The sequence below is a fragment of the Corapipo altera genome, unplaced genomic scaffold (assembly GCF_003945725.1).
Source record: "Corapipo altera isolate COAL_440 unplaced genomic scaffold, ASM394572v1 22b, whole genome shotgun sequence".
NCBI lineage: Eukaryota > Metazoa > Chordata > Aves > Passeriformes > Pipridae > Corapipo > Corapipo altera.
The window spans coordinates 12791108-12809502 of record NW_020884876.1 but is presented as its reverse complement, the minus strand read 5'-3'; the positions used below and the strand labels follow the sequence as shown (position 1 = coordinate 12809502).

General features: G+C 37.6%; 1 long non-coding RNA gene across 2 annotated transcripts in view; it reads left to right on the top strand.

Moving 5' to 3' along the window:
- Nucleotides 1-18395, top strand: part of LOC113943843 — a 95051-nt gene that overhangs the window by 58857 nt on the left and 17799 nt on the right. The window lies entirely within an intron of this gene.

Here is an 18395-nt window from a genome sequence, read left to right as displayed (position 1 = left end):
ATATGAAAATTTATCTTTTACATGGTGAGAGCAAAAGTTCAACAGAGGTTATTCTACTATGTTTTCTCATAAGTTGTTGTAAGAAAACTACTAAGTCTTTGGTTTTACTTTTTACATTAGGATTATGCTACATTCAACAAGGCTTTAAGTAATGTTTATCTGTTAGATCTTTTTCTGCCATGAAAGATCTAACACGACCAGGATCTAACACGAAAGATCTAACATGACCAGGATCATATTCAGTGTCAGTTATCCATATCTAGAAATATTTAATTGTTGTTATTGGAAATAATGACAACAGGAAATTACAACAACAAAAAATAATTTGTGTGATAAATTATGGGAAAAATTGTCACCTCTATAAGATCAAACTCTGATACTAACATGGGGTCTGTACGTTTTACTTCCAAATATGTCTTGTGCACAACTTGTTGGAATACAAAATTGTGCTTACAATGCTGTAGGGGAAAATATAGGTGCAGGAGGGAAAAAGCACTCCTACTTGCAGGAGCCAGGCATAGATATATAGATATATACAAGCTTACCACTGTATATTTCTTCTATCCCTGTAGCAATATTGTGATCAATGTCATGCAGAAAATCTGAAACAGTGGAAGGGTTCCAGTACTGTGTTTGCAAAAGGTGATAAGATCCATAAGTCAGCCTGTGCTCAGGTTGGAGCAATGTGGCTGCACTGTATAAAACTAGATGTCATTCAGCTACTAATACAGATGCCTGGAGCAGGGCTAAAGGCAAATGCTATGCTGTCACCTGGTCTTTAACATACATAACTCATAAAATTTAATGTTAGAGAGGCCAGGAAAACAGAGGACTGAGGGCTTAATAAGTGGAGAAAGTAGATTGACTTGATTTTGTGTACTATTGTCTACTTATCCCCTTAAAAAAGTTTGCACAGAAGGAATCTTGTGGGTTCCCCTTTTTTCTTCCCATATCTTTTTTTTGCACTAGAGATATCATAGTAATGCTGTTTGCAAGTCTATCCTGTCCTTTGCATCTGAAATACTAAAAATGCTAATTAATGAGCTTTCTTTGCAGTCCCACCTTCCTCTTAATTTTTAAGTGTTCTGTAACCCTACCAGAAGAGTCACGCAGTACTTGTCAAATAGGTGCATTAAGAATTAGCTTGTATTTTCAGGGTCAGTTGGGAGAATTCTTTTTTTTTCTTCTTTATATTATGCACTTTCTAAATATAGTCAAGCAATTTTTGGGGTCTTGTTTTTCTCTCTTTTCATGTCCATTCACAGGCTTGAATGAAAAACCTACTTATTAGTAAGACTATACAATTAGCTCCTCACTACATTCTTTTAAGTGTGAAGGGAAATATATGCAATCATGTTGAGCTCTACAGTTAATCATATGATTTTTCTATAAATAAAACCAAGTGGTTACTCCTACAATGAGTTCCAAATTTCAAGTTCCAAAAATGGTGTTTTATCTTTCAGTGCTAGTGGAACTAGAGACCCAGAACACTAAATTTAGTACCATAAAATTCCACTGAGACTTCTGAATTTAAAACTACAGTTCATTACTGTTTGAACCTTGGTATCAGGATCAGTAGTGTGAAGGCTGTAGCTGATGCTACACTCCTCAGAAAGACCTACCACTCATACAGGTGGTCCCTGGAAGAGAAGAAAATGTCACATTAGAAAATATTACAGTTGTGAGGGTCTTGGGGCTCTGGTGACTAAACCACATATGTGTCCTGGTGTCATCTACAAAAAAACTTAATTTTCCTTCTAGTAGCTTGTATGGTACCATGTTTTAGATTTATTTTTACACTGTTGCATTGAAATGACAATGATGACACGACATAATTCACTAGTCAAGGTACTATGAGATTCATCTTTTCATAGAATGGTTTGGATTTAGCCCCCACCATGAGCAGGGACACCTTCCACTAGAACAGGTTGCTCAAAGCCCCATCTAACCTGGCCTTAAACACTTCCAGGGATGGAGCATCCACAACTTCTCTGGGCAAGTGATTCCAGAGCCTCACTACCCTCTCAGGAAAGAATTTCTTCCTAATATCTAGTCTAAATCTACTCTCAGTTTAAAGCCATTCCACCACACCTCCCCCATCCTATCCCTACATGCCCTTGTAAAAAGTCCCTTTTCAGCTCTCTTCTCCAGGTTGAAGAACCCAAATTCTCTCAGCCTGCCTTCACAGAAGAGGTGTTCCTACCCTCCTTTTCTCCTGTTCTTAAAAATATCATCCTTGAATACTAGATTAAATTACACTCTAATTCTACTTTTGTGTATTCCCCAATCAATTCAAATAAATTTAGCTAACTCACTTAAGTTACACTTTTTTACACCAGTATTAATTAGTGCACAATGTGGTCAAGTTTATCACTTTCGACAATGAAGCAGTGTATCTACATTACGTGGTATTCTATTAACTTACTAAAAATTTTTGGTTTATACGATGTCTATCCAGGCTTAGGCACCTTAAAACAAAATAACACTTTAAGAATCCCCTTGCTGAATTTAAGAAATTCAGTTTCCCATGTAATAGTGCCCATTGTTGGCTAACTAAAGATTATCTGAAGCTAAAATGATGGAGGAGAACTGCTAAATCCTTAATGACTATATGGAAAACTTTCAGCCATTCAAAGCAAGCCTTTAAGAGGCTAATCTCAAACAGCATGAGCTTGCCATTTATTTCTGAGGGCAGAGGGTATTTGGAAAAGGTGAATAATCTTAAAATACTTGTTAAGAATCAGAGATAAATTAGATTTTTAGGGATGCTTTAGAGGTGGGATCACTGTGGGAAGGGAATCGGATGGAAGTTACCTTTGTAGTATTGACATACAAGGAAGAATTCACAAAAATAAAATATTCTTGAACAATTTTGAAGACATTTGAATAATATTAAATTGGAAAGAGAACCATAACAGAAAGAATTTGATGCAAATAAACTCCCCATTTCTCATGACTCTCACATCCTTGATTCCTAATGATTCCTAGCACAATAAAATATAATGAGTAAGTAATGACAGCTCAATTTCATGCTCTTCAGCAGTAGTAGCTGGGTTGTGCTCACAAATGAGAAAGCTTGAAGCCCAAATCATTCCAAAATTCCCCTGCAACAGTGATTGTGCATTTGTATTACTCTTCATGTTTTCTGTTGAGAGCCAACAAACCATTCAGTGCCTTCTGAAGCACAAGTGTGTTATTTTTAAAAGATTAATGGTTCTGCAGAGCAGTAACATATATAATTAGGAAGCCTGTATTCCTACTTTTAACCTGATTCAGTACCCTAGACTTGAAAGAAATGTAGGATTTGACATTCTAATTGAGTTCTGTCATAATATGAACCAAAAGCAATTTAGTTATATAGCCCACAAGAAAGTAGAATGAAAGCAAGACCAAAATTAGCTTGATCTAGTTAGAACCTTTTTATCAGATAAGACAGGGGTGAAATTATGAAGAATAGTGATATAATTGTTGAATCTGGAAAAATTAGGAACAGTATCACAAATGGAAGGCTATGGCTAATGGCAGTGTTTATGGTAGATACTTGAAAGGTAATGGAGCCTGCAGTGGTTAGCATGGAAACAAGCTAAAGCTAAGCCATTATAGTCAAAATAGTATGTAACTGTAACCAGCAGGTAACCATAAATTCTAAGATTACTGCACAGGATGTTTAGAACTGTCTGAATAGCTGTTTCTTGATTAACAACATGCCAGACCATCAAGGGCAATCACAACTGTTCTTTGTGTTTGCATTTTCTTGGATTAGTGTGGGAGATGGGTTTTATTTCCCCATCAGTGTTTTAATTTTTCCCCACTAATGCTATGTTTATATCTAAATTGGCCCTGACTGTGTCTGAAACCAGGAATTGAAAAGGAATACAAATATAGTGTGTTGCAGTATGCAGAAGTTTAGCATATCCCATCCAAGAGATGTTGTTGAAATATTGATTGTAACAACTTGTCATAAAACTTGTGTTAATCTTTTTTCTTTTACTAGTTATTAATCTCTGAGAGTATTTTAATGATTAAAAAGTAATTCTAATATTGTGAAAAATATTTAGTTCATATATTGTATTTCAGAGTAGCATATGTATGTAGGCAAAAAGAGGGGGGAAGCATCCTGTGGAAAATCAGGATACAGCAAATAAAACACATATCATGGGAGATCGAGTAATCTAGAAAATTGTAGGGACTAGAAATTTGGGGTTGCAGAGAAAATGCTTAGCTTGTTCCAGAAATTCCAAGGGAAACTAGCATCTTTCTAAGTCATAATTCTTTAATTATGTATCTTGAGTAAACTGCCAAGAAATGCAAAATAGTATGCTATGAACTAATGTAAAGATATTGGAAAGATATTAAAAAGAAATTCCTTTTGAAAAAGGTTTTCCTACTTTTTATGGGTTGAATTATAATCTTGAAAACATAGGTGGTTCCTCTACCCTCTACTCAGCACTGGTAAGGCATGTCTAGAGTGCTGTGTCTAAGTCTGGCCTCCTCACTAGAAGGAAGACATGGACATACTGAAGCCAGTCCAGCAAAGAACATGAAGAGGATTAAAGGCTTGGAGTATGTTTCATATGAGGAAAATCTGAGGGAGCTGAAACTGTTCAGCCCAGAGAAAAGAAATCTTAGGCTTATCCATGTGTAAAAATACCTGATGGCAGGAAGGGGAGGAAAGTGAAAACAAAAGATGGTATTTACTATTGCTAGTTTTTATGAGAATCCCCTAACACATGTTGCATAAAAAAATTAGGAATCTTGATAGCTGTAGGCAGCTCCAGTTAAATAATTAAATAATTAAAAATACTATCAAAGTTATCATATATGATTAGATTAGGAATAAAATACTGCTAACATTAGTTTAATAAAAGTGAAAAGACAGAGGTCTGGAAATTCTTCTGTGCAATAAAATGTACCATGATTAAAAAAAAATTACATGACCTCTTCTGCTCCTGAATAACAGATTGGAGTGGACATAGTCTTCATAAATTGCTTGTTGATCTTCAGCATCTCTATAGCAAACACTCTGGTAAAGCATAGGAAGAGGGAAGAAGAAAAGCTGATAAATATCAATGATGTTTGGCAAACCTTCACAAAAGGTTTATAAAAATTGTCCACAGCAATGGAAAATTTCGTTGGACGTCACACAATAAGCAGAATTAGTAAGAAGTTCAGAATGAACATTGACTATAGTCTGTGTCCTACAAGGCTTTTTTTTTCTTTCTTTCATTTTTTTTTAAACCAACCACGCTTATATTAGTAATTTACACACTAATTACTCACAAGTCTTTCATTCCTCTTGACTCAGAAACTACAAAGGTTCAACTGCATTCTACTACAGAGCGTGAAGCTTGTACTACTGCTTGATATGGGATCTTATTTTGAGTTCTCAGCAAGGCATAATATTCAAACAGTAACACTCACACTATTTTTCAGTATAAAACAGCTCCCACATTTTGCTGTTTTCTCAAGACTGTAGGTTTGGATAGCAATTCTTGATTCATGAACAGGTTTCCAGCTGAGATATGCTATCCTAAGGAGGAATGTCATGTGAATGCTTTCATATTTTCAGCTGTTTGAGTAGTGTGGTGCTTTTAGATCATTTGTCTTCACTGACAGAAAGGTATAGTTTACCTATGTCGGTTTAAAAGTTTAGAAAAACAAATCACGGAAAGGTAGGTTGATTCACATGGCGTTTCTTCAGCTTGCTTAATAAGTGAAGCTCTTCTAAATAGTATGATAATCCCTCTGTGCCTTCAGTGAAACAAAAAGTAAGGAAACTTTGGAATTCCACAGAAACACCTGTAGAATGAGCTAATAATCTTTCCAGTTATCAGTTGAGGAGAATGTAGGGTAAGGTTAACTTGAGAAATTGAAAGAACAGACTGGAATTGTGGTGTAGTCTCTAAAAATCTGATATACAGCAGGATTAAATTAGATAATTTGCAATATGTAATTTAGCGATTTTTATACCTTTCAGTGTTTATTTATCATGTAACAAAGAAGAGGATTTTTTTTACCATAGCCCAAAGGAAAAACACTTGAATATGACTTGCTAAAATTGACCTTTACTTACACATTGTGACTTTTACATGGCAGTATTATGATAAACTGACTCTAGCTTCAGATTTATTACTCAGTCCTGACCTTTGGTTATATTAGAATATTGCTTTCAGCCAGACTAAATAATAATGTCTCTGTGAATGTAAGGAACTGGCAGATCTGAGATGTCAATTGCAGCTCAATTTTCCTTTCACCTGGGAGTACAGCATGTCACAGTGCTTTATTGATCTAAGAGTCATTAGAGTTCAGTGTTATAACTCTTCAGTTTTCCACACAGTGCAATACTGTAATAGGGATGAACCATGAACTGGAGCATTCCATTCAAGACAGTCAAAATTTGGAATGTCTGTTTAATCAGAAATAAGTATAATGATTTTGATTTTTTTTCCCCCTAAGTTGGAACATGCAGCAAAAATATCTTTGGAAAGATTCAAAATGATCCTTCCAAAATTATTTTTATAGATTTTTCTGATATGTTTTAATTAATTAAAATAATATTCATTGATCAAAACTGTTTAGGTAGTCAGAAAATTTTCAATCTGCTATAAACTAGAGTATAATAATGAATAAAAGTACCTTCTTGCCACTTCCCCTCATCATGCTTCAGAAGAATTAATGTATTTATGCATCTGAATGTCTTTCAAGTGGTACAGCAGCTTCATGTGCCTTTGTTTTTCAGATAAGGACTGAAATCAGTAGGATATTACTTTAAGAAGGACTATGATTACAATCTTATTATTAAAATAATAATTCATTTACTTACCATCTACATAAAGATCAAAGAGTTTGACATACTCTTATTGTTACCCTATTGCTGCCAGGATTCTTCTGGATACTGCATTTGTGCTAGCATGCAGACCTTAACCAATTAAGCATAGAATCATAGAACAGCTTGTGTTGGAAGGGACCTTAAAGATCATCTAGTTCTAAACCCCCTGCCCTGGACAGGGACCTCCCCAACTAGACAAAGTTGCTCAACGCCCCCAGCCTGGCCTTGAACATCACCAGGGATGGGGCATCCACAACTTCTCTCAGCAAGTGGTTCCAGAGCCTCACGTCCTCACTGTAAAGAGTTTCTTCTCTATATTTAACCTAAATTTCCTATCTTTCAGTTTGAACCCATTACTCCTTGTCCTACCACCACAATTCCTGATGAAAAATTCCTCTCTGGCTTCCCTGTAACCCCCCTTCAGATACTGGGAGATTGCTATCAGGTCTCCATGAGACCTCCTCTTCTCCAGGCTACATAGTCCAAACTTTCTTAGCCTATCTTCATAGGAAAGGTGCTCTAGTCCCCTGATCAGCTTCTTGGCACTCCTCTGGACTTGCTCCATCAGTTCCATGTCCTTATATTGTGGGCACCAGAACTGTATGTATATTCATAAAGTTGTTATTGTTGAGTCTTACAATAACTTGTCACATATTTCTATCTACTCTGTTACTGTGAGGATGTCTTCTCTGTCCAAACTATTTTTGAGGTATTTAAGTTCATTGATCATGAAAGTAACTAAGTAGGCAGGTATTCATAATATAGAGAAATTTTAGCAACGTATTTTCTAAAAGACATATAATTGAATTCTTTTATTTCTTCAGTGACATTTAGTTAATAGTGGTAAAAGAAAGGAGAATTTCTCCATAGATTAGCAGTGTATAGTTTTGTGGTTTAATGCTTTGTGTTTTAAAATTTTTAGGCAGTTTTGTGTAATTATTTAAAGTGTACATTTTTCCTTTCTTATTCATGGTGGATAGAAACACAGTTTAGACGTTACCAGAGCAAATTAACAAGAATGGAGGTGATAAGTAAAGTAAAAAGCATTGATATTGTGTTATAAATGGCAATGTCCTTCAAATTAACATTTGTTAAAACTTGATTTTGTTATTATTATATTTTAAGACATACTTAGGTAATGTACATAATGTTTTACACTTTTCAGTATCATCTATAAAATTCACAGGTAGTCATTGAACCATCACAAAGAGGTCTCCAGTCATCTTGCTTTAACATCAGAACTGTTTACAACAGATACAGGATTTTGCTAGTTTGTTGGCAGACACAAGGTTACCTTTAAAATGTTCGCATTAAAGGAAAGGTGATTTCTGGAAGAAAAATCAATATGTGTGATGCTTTGAAAACAGCCATCAGTCAGCAAAATGGTTGTAGAAAAAGATTCCAACAACTATTGTTCATTTTATTTGACTAATCTGCCAGTATACCAGAAGCAGGTTTCTATTCCAAGAACTCTAAACTAATAGCACTTGAGGAAAAAAATAAAAGATCAGTCATCATTTTCAGCTCTTTGGAAGATTCTGCATCTTATTTTACAAAGCAAATATTTATTCTTATTATGATGGAGGAAATAAAAATGCAACTTCTGTCTAGAAATTACTGCTTAGCTTATTTCTCTTTTATGAGCGTTTCTTCCCCCTGACTGAGAATGCAGTTTAATTGCTCAATAAAAGTTTAAGGTTTTAAGACAAAAAATCTACTATAAAATTAAATGAGATTTAAAAAATGTATGCTAAACAATGTGTCAGTTCATTATACCAGTGCTGGTGGTTCTGACAGCTGAGAATTAGAGGGTCAAATTCATTAAAACTAACCTGATGTCAGATGAAGTTGAGGCAGCTTTTCGTCCTAAGTTTACAGTATATTCAAATTCAGCAAAACCGACAAAAAATTTTGTGGAACTGATCACTACTGGGGATATGAGGTCTTTATTCACAGATAACCACTTCTTCCCAAATGAAAGAGTCAGAATGCAATACTTTGTTGTTTTGTGGGTGTTTGGGGCTGTGACATTTTTTCTGTGAATTTCATTTACTGGGCAGTGACAAGGTAGACAAACAGAATTCTGCATGTCTGCTCTGCTATTCAAAATTAATGAGAAAAGACAGTAAAGCCTAGTTTTTAAATCTCCTGAGAACAAGTAGCTGGAGATGCATCACAGGGAAAGGATTTTTGCCTGTAGCACTTTTAGAGATTCACAGATTTGTGAATAAAGCCAGTGCCTGACAGTTCGATAAGATGGCACTCCATAAAAACTCCTGTCACCCATTGCCTTTATCTCCATGAGGTGCTTGAAGAAGAAATGCTGGAAGAAATGCTTCAGCTTCTTTAACCTTCAAGCCATAACAAGGATACTTTTTCATACTGGCTTCAGCACCCTGTTAAACCAAAAGTATCTTTTCTCAGGGACTGTGGCGAAACAGTGGTCAGAGGGACAGGCCCAGGACTGGTGTCTAGACAAAGTTTTTACCTTGCTCTGCTTGTGCAGGAGATGGACACTCCTGCTTCAGGTGGGACTTGGGTGGCAAAAGGCCACCCCCTGGTAGGGTGTCAGCAGGGAGCAGCAGGGGGCAGTGGTGCTGAAAGAAGATCCTGAGAAACCATTGATGGGACAGTATGAGGCCAATCAGAGGCTTCTGGTTCCATTTTGATATAAAATCAGAAAACTTGGGAGTGATTGGTGTTCTGGGGGTTTTTTTATAATTACTTATACATACCAAATCCAGGGGTTTTATAAGCCAGTGTGATATTAAATTTTAAATTGTAAATCCCTTCCATAATCCTGGCCAGGATTAAAGCATATTGATGACAGAATGATTATGGACATTTTTACACATTTTCTTTCAGTTTTTTAATATATATTTCATTGTCTGTTAAATCCTTGCATCACTAGAGAGCCTAAAATAGCTTTCTTCTAAAGCTGAAGCCAAATGGACTTCATTACAATGGAAATAGCATACTTTATTCTTCATTATTTTTTGTTTCACCATTAACCTTTGTACCTCATAGCTTTTCTGTCTGGTACTTAACTTTGTTCTACAGGCTGAAGAAGAAAGAATTCTATACTAATAAGTCCAAATTGAGTAAGAAGGTAAACTCACTGGCCCTACCCTCATCCTCAGCCAAGGAAACAGGACTTTTTCTTACAAGTTGCACCCTTAAGTCTCAGTCATAAGTACTGTCAGAGAAGAATAAATCTTTACAGGAATATGCTGGCAGAATTGCTGAATCTCTTGCAATTCTCATAATCTGTTATTAAAATTCTATTTTGTGGACATTTCATGAATTTATGGATTTCCTCCTTGATGAATCGTGAAATCATAGCAACACAACATCTATTACCACACTGCTGAGCAGAAGGTGGCACAAATTTTGAGTCACTGAACAACTGCTTCAGGATGAATCATCTACCAACAGCGAACACTTCTCTGGACTTTGGTTATTCTGTTTAACACCTCTGCTTTTCTGAGCTTGATTCTGTTTGCAGATGCTCTCTGAATACTTGTAGTGATGAAAATACCTGCATGAAGCCTGTGGAAAAATTCCTCTTATAGAAATGGAAAGGGAGGAAAAGATTGCACTTGGAAAAGCTCTGGGCAATGATACCTATTGAAGTTTCTCTCCAAAAAGAGAAATATTAGATATTATTTTATCTGTTGCAACCTTGTAAAATGCTGGTAGAAGACTTTTCAATTCATTTTGGAGTTCCTCTAACATACCTTTCATACCTAAAAGAAAGAATGTTTATTTTGTTAATTTATGGGGTTTTTTAAAAGCAATGGCTTTGAAATCAGTCATTAACACAGTAAAATTAATGGTCTTGTGTTGCAGTTCCTGAGCAGACAAGTGCTGCTGACTTGCACAGGAGTTTTCAGATTGCCACTGTAAATTTTAATTTTGGATTGATCCTGATGCATTTTCTCCTCCTAAATATTTAATTTTATGTATAAAATAGGCGATGACATTCATTCTTCTAGCTACTTCTAGCACTTTAGAAAAAAAAATTCCATCTTTCTTGCTTTGTCCTAGAATCTGGCACATTTCATTAAAAAAAAGAAATCCTGATATCTGGTCATTACATATTACAAACATTATGTGAAAGTTAAAACTATTATGTCCATTTTTACAACCATATGCTTTCAGTTTTCTACATACATATTTCCTTGTCTGTTAAATCCTTCCATCACTGAAGAGTCTAAAATACCTTCAGATCTATGTAGGCCAAATATTTTCCTTCTCTGTTCAACAGTCGTTAGTTGGACCAGGGGTTTTGATAGCTCTGGATAATTGATCGTATAAAAAGGCATAGTTTATGTTTACCACTGAGATCATAGCCAGACATTTAATTTCACTTAATTTTCCATGTTATTTTACCTATTTCTGTGAGTCAAGTCAGTCAAATATTTACTAGTGCAATAAGATGTCATTGTATTATAGGCATCTGAGTAAGAGATGTATTTCTTCCTGCGTAGAACTTTTATGAAGAAATGCCCCATGATTCCCTGAATAAAATCATCATTCAGAATTTCAAATGTTTTTTAGATAATGTTTGAATAACTCAGGGCTCTACCAAAGAACTTTTTCACCCACCTTGGTGTTCCCAAGTCTTTTAATTGCTTGGTACACCCAAAAAGCTACGCCATGAGTGATCAATGTTGTGAGTGACTTAAAACCTTCTCCCATCCTGACAAAATTATGTGGTAAAAAATGCACTTATTCATTTTGAATAAACATTGAAAAATTTGAAATTAATTTGCACTATTCTCCCACTATGTCATTTTCTAAAGCAGTTTCAGTACTCAGTCTGAGGTTCTTTGATATACTCTTTGGTGCATAAATTATAAAGACGTACTTTGATATTTTATTTCATTTTAGAAAGCCTCAACCACCAATTGGAAGGAATCCTACTGTTCTTCAGGACATATAGGACTCAGCAGACAGAAGTCAAATAAACTCTTTTATTTTGCTCTGTCAAGACAACTAGGTCAGTGAATGAAGCAGGCAAAATAATGAAGAGGTATCCATCATCACCCTAGAGCAGAGATAGATAATTCTTTGTCCTTTGTTGTTGTATTTTATGTAATTAGGATACATTTTTCCAATCATTCTGGATGCATTCAAGTTGTAAGAGCCTCAAGATGCACATAGTGAATTATTATACTGTTGGTCTATACTGAAAGCTTTATGAGCAGTTCTGCATCCTGATTTGTTAAAGGAAGATAAAACCACATTAAAAGTCAAGCTGAAAGGTACAGAAAGCATTACTGCTTTGTTTTTCATATTTATGAAGCACTGAACTGTAGAGTACTCTAATGATAGCTTGTATTAATTTTAACAAATTTGAAAATCTTGCTGACTAGTCTAACATTTAGGTGCTTTTCCATTCTGTTTCTCATCAACCTTTAGCTTTTTGCTGGAGGCACTACATTTGTTATGTTACTGTAAATAGATAATTACAAACAATGGTAAAACAAAACACCACCACTGGTAAAGCTAATAGGCTTTTAAAAGCTTCAACCCATTCAGCTACAAAAAAAATTAAATTAAAATACATGTATTGTGAACATATCAGTTTTATTAACACAAAACTTTTTTTTCCCTGCTTGCTAAATAGCTCTAATTCTGTTAGAAAATATTCTGTTTCCAAGAACCAAGCATTTTCTGGTTCTTGTTTTCTACTTACACATGAACAGTGGAATTTGTCTTCAGAAACTACCCACGGGATTTGGCGGGGTGTGGGGGGGGAAGTAATGTCTCTTCTCACAGATGGTCTTTAACTAAAGATTAAACTGTACAGCACTTGAAACACTGGTGATCCTGAATTGTCCGCTAGAGGTGATCTTTAACCTTTTGTAAGCAGGGTTGTAGTTTGCAAAGAGACAGAGGACTTGCAGGCTGTAATGCCTGATGTGTTGTACTGGAGAGCTGAAGAAGAGAATACTAAAGAGGGAATAATAAGTGTTAAGAGAATAACAAAGGGCACAGCAAGTGGCAAGTGCCTCCTCCTCAGATAAGTTTAGGACATAAAAAAAACTACTGGTGGTTCATTTGGAACCTTAACCTGTAGCTGCATTTACTGATGTTGCTTCACTTTATTTATTTCTAAGCAGAATATACTTTATATATGCCCTGTAAACACTAAAGCTCTTAATGCTTTCTTTGGCCTTTGACCTACCCAAACCTTCAGTTACTGAGGCTCCAGTAGCCCTGAGCAAAGGGAAATCCAGTGGGTGAGACTCAGATGTATAGGGGTTCCTGGAATCAGGAACACCCACACAGCATCCCCACAACCTGGAAACCCTCGGCAGCAAACCAGGAGAGGAGGGGGCGGTGCCAGGAGCGACCAAGGGGCATTTAAATGGCTCCAGGGAGTAAAATGACCCAGAGTGTCACACGACAGTGAGGGTGTGGCACAGCAGTTCCACGCAGATGGGACGAGCGGATCACCCAGGAGCAGCCAATAGAGGCAGCAAACAGATTCAGTATCTGGTAAGGAAGAGCAAAGAGATCCTTTCAGCCTCACTCCTATTAGCATATTAGTTTAAGCTTCCTCAGTTATGGTGTTGACACGCCGTAAAGCTCAGTCCTTTGTAGCTGCAGGAGTCACTGAACCAGCTGTGTCAGAGGCTCCAGTGAGACAGACCTGCTCATGGCAGACGCAGCTCTCAAGGTCACAGCTTGCCAGGAGCGGCCGATGCCTCTTTGCAAGGCTTGGGCCAAGAGTTATTTTGCAGAAGGTGTGCCTGGTTGCAGAGCTGTGTCACCAGGTGAGGGAGCTGCGGAAGAAGTGAGCAGGCTATGTAGTATTTGGGTGAATGGGCAAGAGAGAGATGGATTATATTCAGAGACACTACGGTCTCAAGACTTCGAAGTTGGTCACCATGGGTACCAGGAGGAAGGTTCCTTCCTCTTCCTTCACAGAATTTGACAGGTTGGACTGCTACCTTCTACAGCAGGTATAAGGCTCTGGCACTAGAAGGCCAGAAAACTGATGAGGTGGGTGAAGGTCATTCTGGGTAGTGGGGCCTCCTGAAACACCTCCACCTGTACCTGCATCAAGATCTCCTCTGTTAAGAGGAAAAGAAGGGTAGTTATAATAGGAATAGATAGTTGTAATAGTTCTAAGGGGAACAGAGGGCCTAATATGCACACCAAACCTCACTTACAGGGAAGTCTGCTGTCTCCCAGGGTCTCGGATGAGGGACATTACTGGAAAACTTTCCAGTCTAGTAAGGCCCTCTGATCAAGTTGTTCAAGTTGGAAGCATCGAAATAACAGAAGTCCAAGGGCAATCAAAAGAGACTTTAAGGCCCTGGGACAATTAGTAGGGGATCAAGAGCACAGGTAGTGATTTCCTTGATTCTTCTGGTAACAAGGAATAATATTGATAGGTATAGGCCGATCCATCAGGATAATGCATGGATCTGAGGTTGATGTAATTGGAAAAATTCTGTACTTTTCACCCATGAGATGATCTACTTAACATGTGGTCTACTGACACATGATGGGATACGCCCTGAATTTGTGTGGGATCTGCTTCTCCAGCTGTATCCCTACAAATCTATGGGCCCTGATGGGATTCATCCCAGAATCCTCAAAGAGCTGGCTGATGTAATTGCAAAACCTCTCTTGATGACTTTTGAGCAGTCTTGGGAATCCAGAGAAGTCCCACTGACAAAGGGTGTTGAATTCAAAGAGCTAGAAGCTGGCAAACATTGCCCCAGTTTTCAAGAAGGGGAAGAAGGACCCTGGAAACCACAGGCCTGTCAGTCTCACTTCAGTGCCTGGTAAGTAATGGAGAAGATTATTCTGGGAGGTATTGAAAAACCTGTCAGAAGACCAGTCATTGGTCTTCTCATAGCACAGCTTTGTGAAAGGAAAGTCCTGCTTATCCAACCTGATTTTCTTCTATGACAAGGTAACCCACCTAGTTGATCAAGAGAAGCCAGTTGATGTAATCTTTTTGGATTTCACTAAAGCTTTCAATACTATCTCTCACAGGATCCTTCTAGACAGAAGTCCAGCACGCAGCTGGATAAACACATCATGTGGTGGGTGAGCAATTGGTTCACCGGTTGCACACAGAGGGTGATAGTGAATCAGGTAACAACAGACTGGCAACCTGTCACTAGTGGGGTTCCACAAGGCTCCATCTTTGGCCTGTGCTCTTCAGCATCTTCATAAGCAACTTGGATGCAGAACTGGAAGGGATACTAAGCAACTTTAAAGATGACAGAAAACTAGGAGGAGCTGTTGACTCCCTCGAAGGAAGGAAAGCCCTGTGGAAAGACCTCAACAAATAAGAGGACAATCACCAACCATATGAAGTTCAAGAAGGGAAAGTGCTGGATTCTGCACCTGGGATGGGGCAACCCCCAGTATACGGACAGACTGGGGAATGAGAAGCTGGAAAGCAGTGCTGTGGAAAGAGACTTGGGGGACCTCATTGATGGCAAGTCAGCAGTGCCCTGGCAGCCAGGAGGGCCAACCGTGTCCTGGGGGGCATCAGGCAAACATCACCAGCTGGTTGAGGGAGTTGATTGTCCCTCTCTGCTCTGCACTGGTGCAGCCTCACCTTGAATATTGTGTGCAGTTTTGGGCACCACAATATAAGAAAGACATTAAGCTATGAGAGAGCATCCAAAGGAGGGCAATGAAGATGGTGAAGGGCCTTGAGGGGAAGCCATATGAGGAGGGGCTGAGGTCACTCAGTCTGTTCAGCCTGGAGAGGAGGAGACTGAGGGGAGACCTCATCAAGGTCTACAACTTCCTTGTGAAGGGAAGAGGAGGGGCAGACACTGATCTCTTCTCTGTGGTGACCAGTGACAGAACCCAAGGGAATGGCCTGAAGTTGTGTCAGGGGAGGTTTATGCTGGATATCAGAAAAAGGTTCTTCACCCAGAGGGTGGTTGGGCACTGGAACAGGCTTCCCAGGGAAGTGGTCACAGTGCCAAGCCTGACAGAGATCAAGAAGTGTTTGGACAATGCTCTCAGGCAAATGGTGTGACTCTTGGGGATGGTCCTGTGCAGAGCCAGGAGTTGTACTTGATCTTTGAGGGTCCCTTCCAAATTGGCATATTGTGTGATGTTCCATTATCCTGTGTGAAAGTCATCCTGGTAGACTCAAAATGAAGTTGTCAAATTAAAACCTTCATGGGACATGGACTATGTGCTGGCCCTTCTCCAAGGACGAACTTCACCTTTTTTGGAATGAACTTCTGATTTCTTCTTTTGTGATAAGTCCTCTATTTCTGTTAAGGAGTCCTATACGCTTTAGTAATTAATATGTATTTTAGTTCTTTATTAAAAATGTGACAAGAATACTGGAAACAAAGTAATGTCTTTTCTATTCTTATATTTCAATGAGACTGGTTACAGAAAAGGAAAAATAAGGAAATAAAAATGCACTACCACTTCATAAATATTATCTGTAAATAATATCCTCAAAATCATATTCCTCCTTTTTTTTGTTCCCTGTTCTGTTTCAATATCATCATATGCCCTAGGGTACCTTACAAAAATTGTAAATGTGTTATAACCACTTTTTTTATTTCCGTTCAATGCAAATGAGTAATCAATATTGCAGCATGTAGTTTTTTGATCCCCTGACTTTATTATGCATGAAGAATGCATATTGCATCCACAGGTGTTTGCTACTAGCCTTGTAAAGCCTATTTAGCACTGACCTATTAATACTTAGGTATTATAATTTAATTAATTTGCTGGTTTTTCAACTATGATGTTAATTTTTAAAAATTTTTTCACACGAAAAGTGTGTATGAAAATATTTAGGCGTACAGCAATTCAATTTTCTGTATGCTTCGTGAAGGTCACATTTTCAAGGAAAGCAGACGGTTCAGGAAAAAAAATCCTACACATACACACACACTGAAGCACACATGCTATATTTATGACAGTTTATTCTGATAGAAATAGAAATCAAGTATATTCAGTTGATGCCTTAAGCCCCTAATGTTTTTTTATTTCTTTTAATATTTGTAAGACTTGTAAGTTTTATAAGCAGTGAAAGTAGAAACCCTCTCTTCTTTGCCCTTGTTCCTTTCCCTTTTCCCTGTAGCACCCTTGTTTACACATTCCTTAACCCTCTTACCCCATTCTATGCTCCCTATATCAACCCTACTCCTGAATCCAATAGAAATGTTTAGTCTTTTGTCAAGGTAAGGCCTAGACAGTTGACAGAACAGCATATCTGGGCCTAAACCACAGAATGAAGTCAAGAATTAGGTAACTATGTACCCTTTGTGCTCTGATGATGATGAAGATGGGATGAATGGAGGGTCCCGAAATGCACCCCAGACTCATTTTCAGGGGGTGGACCCCGGGGCGGTCCAGAGGAAAGGCCACAGGGTGGATACATCTGGGATTGGATGGATGATGTTATAAAATGTAACCTCTCGGGCACAGGGGTACACGCGCGTCTTGTAACATCTTAGCCTTGGCAAATAAACCCTTTTCTTATCTCACCCCTAATTAACTGCTCCGGAGATTTTTTCAGCACCTGAATCCCACGGCAACACAGTGAAAAGGAAATTTTTAGACTAAAGAAAAAATACTTTAGTTGTCCTTGTGTTAAGAGGAGAAACAGTAACCATATGCAGTTTTCCAAGGATATTAAAATAGTCTAGTATTAGAACTGTGTAAGCAAACGTGTATTGCAAGATGGGAATGAAGCATATGGTGAAGTGGTTGAATATCTTATTGCAGGAGCTGTAAACTGGTTTCAATATAGGTCAGTCATGGACGTTCCCCAGAACTCAAACCATGGCTTCAACAATCCTTCTTTAGCAATATTCTGCATTTCTGTCAAATATGGTGGTTTGTTTTTTTCACATAGGAAAAGTGCTCTTGATTTTCAAAGTAGCTTCAAGAGGCAAAACCACAAAGGAAGTGTTTTATATCACCCTAAATGACTGAAAGAAAGAGAAGATTGTTGCTTTCCAACTTCTTTTTTATACTATGGGTTCGAAGTGTGATTAACTGGTTGTTACACTCTGTAATAAATAGGCTTCAACTGAAGAAGCATTCAATTGGCTGTTAACACTTCAAATTAATCAGTGTGTACCCCACAGCCAGCTAAAACTCATTCTTCTGACTGTAAAGTGCCATCTTTGTCATCTTCTAGTATAGCATATATAACGCTTTTCTCCACAATACCTTTAAAGTAGCTTTAAAGTGATCTCCAGGGACCGCACTTGTCATGAGATAATTACTGTCCTGTACTGTATGAAACTCTTGGCTGCTCTTCATGCTTTATGATATCCCGGGGAAATAATCACTGTATTACAATGTATTTTCTATTGTGATTTAATATCTTCTTACACCGATTGACAAAGCAGTCAAAGACAAAATTAATTTATCTAGTACCAGTAGTTTCTCAGCACAGTTTGCAGCAAAAAGACATCAGGTAATGCTGCTCAGAAGTGTAAAACAGCCCTTCTTTGTGAAAGTAGTCTTCAGCTACCTACATTTAAAAAGGTATGAAACATGACATCTGACAAGCTCATTTTTCTCAATCACTTTTTGTAAT